General features: G+C 34.9%; 1 pseudogene; it reads left to right on the top strand.

Moving 5' to 3' along the window:
- Positions 1-360: 360 nt before the first annotated feature.
- LOC129476918 (large ribosomal subunit protein uL24-like) lies at positions 361-2,702 on the top strand (annotated as a pseudogene).
- The last annotated feature ends 204 nt before the right edge of the window (positions 2,703-2,906 follow it).

Genomic DNA, 2,906 nt, shown 5'->3' on the forward strand with positions numbered 1-2,906 from the left:
CAAATGAGCATTACTTGTAAAAGCTATAAGCTCTGCTTCTCCATGTGTCTGTATGTTGATAGGTATTATGTGTATAATATTTGGCAAATAAAGCTAGCTTTAAAATTGTTGATAAAATAGAAATGGCTTCAGAATTGTCAGTTAAATATAATTCAGATATTTTTGGCTAGATCTACTGGTCAAATAGGTTTACGCTATCTCTACTACATGTTTTTAAGGGCATAAAACTGCTGCTTCTGTAATACTTTATATACTTTCTTAATTTGTCTGTAATATTTTGTTCTTGGTTTTGAGCCTCTGGATTCTAGAGTCTGGATAGGTGGCCATAGTGAGGCCTGAGGACATGTTATCAGTGGCCAGACCACCAATTACAATGCAGAGTCAAGCCCAAGATGAGCCCCTTCTTCCTTGGCCCAGCTTTGTCTCCTGGCTATGCTGAAAGGGTTTGGATCTCCCGGGCATCATCTTCACAGGTGTCTTCTGTCTTGAGATCTACATTTGGTATGTAAATGCAAGACCCAAATAGGCCCTGACCTTCAAAGCCATCCTGGATACGATGTGACTACTTGAGACTCAGAACAACTGAGGAAAATATTAGCAGGAGAGTACCTGTTTCAAAGTTCTTTTCTATAATTTAAACTCTTATTATGCTATATTGAATTAAGTAATAAGCATAAATGTCTGAGTCATTTCTAAGTAAGTTAAAATACTTAAACATTAATTAGTAAACATAAATGTAAATTTATATATTTTGGCATCTTATTTTTAGATGGTATAGAAAAGCTACATATATTTATATCTATTAATAAAAACTTGAGAAAACCTATCTAACAAGTTATGAAATAGTTTTCATCTGCAATTATTGATATAGAATGGTTCAAAACTACATCCTAGGCTTTCACTAGAAATTAAGGTTACTAGTAGTTAAAACTGTAGTTAATATATGTAATTGAAACTAATAGATATAAGAAACAATTTTGTATATAGTGTCTAAAGAAAAGCAAAGTATTTTTGGTGAGGAAAGTTGTAAAGGCATGAAAATGTGTGTTGAGAAAAAAATAATTGTCTAGAAGCTGAAGATTGTTTCAAACTGAAGGAATAAAAAAGACAGATAAAACTAAATGAATAAAGTTGGAAAGAATAAAAAAATTGTAAGAGATTATAAAAAGTTTATGGAAATTTTCTGTGGTCAAAAGATGACAAATTGGACAGATTTGTTTATAAGGTTTTATTAGCTTAGTGTTGATAATACACTATGCAAAAGTAAAATTTGGTTTTCCCTTTTGAACAAGAATTTTCATGTAGAATTGAGGTAGTAAAAGACTTTTGTTCACCTTTTGAGTAAACTACAAAAGAGAGACAGAGGAGAGAAGGAGACAGATTCTGTCTCACGCTGTCTTTCTCAGATCTGTTGATTGGAAAACTGAGTCTCCTCTCTATCAAAGAAGAAAGGTTTTTGCTTTCTAACCCCTTTTATCACTTTGGCTAACGGAATATTATCTTACAATGCCTTGTGATCCTATTTTGATTATTTTAAACCTTTGACATATTTGACAGGCTTCCCAAAATCAAATTTCAAATTGTCTTTTTTTGTTGTTACCTCAAACTAACTTTGGGATGCTACAGAGCGCCCCTGCAGCATCCAAAAGACAGAGAAACAGGATTATCTGCTATGTTAAATTTATAAGCTAGTAAAATCCTAGAGTATCATGCCTTCAAGGAGATTCATGAAAAGGATAGAAAGGACCCTGACAGGCACTCTTGAATGCCAAGTTTCTGATAACTTTAGGATCATATCGTTTAGACTGGGTATGAATTACCAGCACTCTAATGAACACAGTGACTGGTTTATGAAACTGATAATCCAATTAGGATAAAAATTAATTGAATACCAAGGAACTACTCTGCCAGATTTTCAAGCTAAGTCAGCTAGTACTGAAATTGTTTTGATATGTAGTTTAGACGAACTCCATGATCCAAGTCAAATTTACCTATAATAACCCATCTAATAAACAGTGCTATGCACGTGAGTTGGAGAAACAAAACTGATATTCAAGAAGATATAAATCTTCCATTTTGCAGCTATCACTGAAGCAGCAATGGCCAAAATGAAGTTCAATCCCTTTGCGACTTCTGACCGAAGCAAGAACCACAAAAGGCATTTCAATGCACCTTCCCACATTTACGGGAAGATTATGTCTTCCCCTTTCCAAAGAGCTGAGACAGAAGTACAACGTGTGATCCATGCCCATCCGAAAGGATGAAGAAGTTCAGGTTGTACGAGGACACTACAAAGGTCAGCAAATTGGCAAAGTGGTGCAGGTTTACAGGAAGAAATATGTCCTCTACATTGAACGGTGCAGTGGGAAAAGGCTAATGGCACAACTGTCCATGTAGGCATTCACCCCAGCAAGGTGGTTATCACTAGGCTAAAACGACACAGACCGCAAAAAGATTCTTGAACAGAAAGCCAAATCTCACCAAGTAGGAAAAGAAAAGGGCAAATACAAGGAAGAAACAATTGAGAAGATACAGGAATAAAGTAATCTTATATAAAAGCTTTAAAACTTGAAATGAAAAAAAAAGAAGATATAAGTCTAATGTTAAGAATGGACTCATGGAGAGCCTGGACAGATGCCTGGTCCTTCCTGAATCCTGAAAGCTTCCATTACTAAAAGCTCTACACTCCACGGCCCATCATGGAAGAGATAAGATGATCCAAATAGAATACTGGCATGTTCTAAATTGCTAAAATGGTTTATGACCAATGTTTGGTTTGTCAAATCTACAATCCTGGGAAGGCAATCAAAACTTCATGTACATTTCTGCTACATTATAGGCCATTGAAATATTTTTAGAGGGATTTCATTCCATTGCCATTTTCAATGCATGTTTTCTGATTGTAT

This window comes from Symphalangus syndactylus, chromosome 6, assembly GCF_028878055.3.
Source record: "Symphalangus syndactylus isolate Jambi chromosome 6, NHGRI_mSymSyn1-v2.1_pri, whole genome shotgun sequence".
In the NCBI taxonomy this organism is placed as follows: domain Eukaryota; kingdom Metazoa; phylum Chordata; class Mammalia; order Primates; family Hylobatidae; genus Symphalangus; species Symphalangus syndactylus.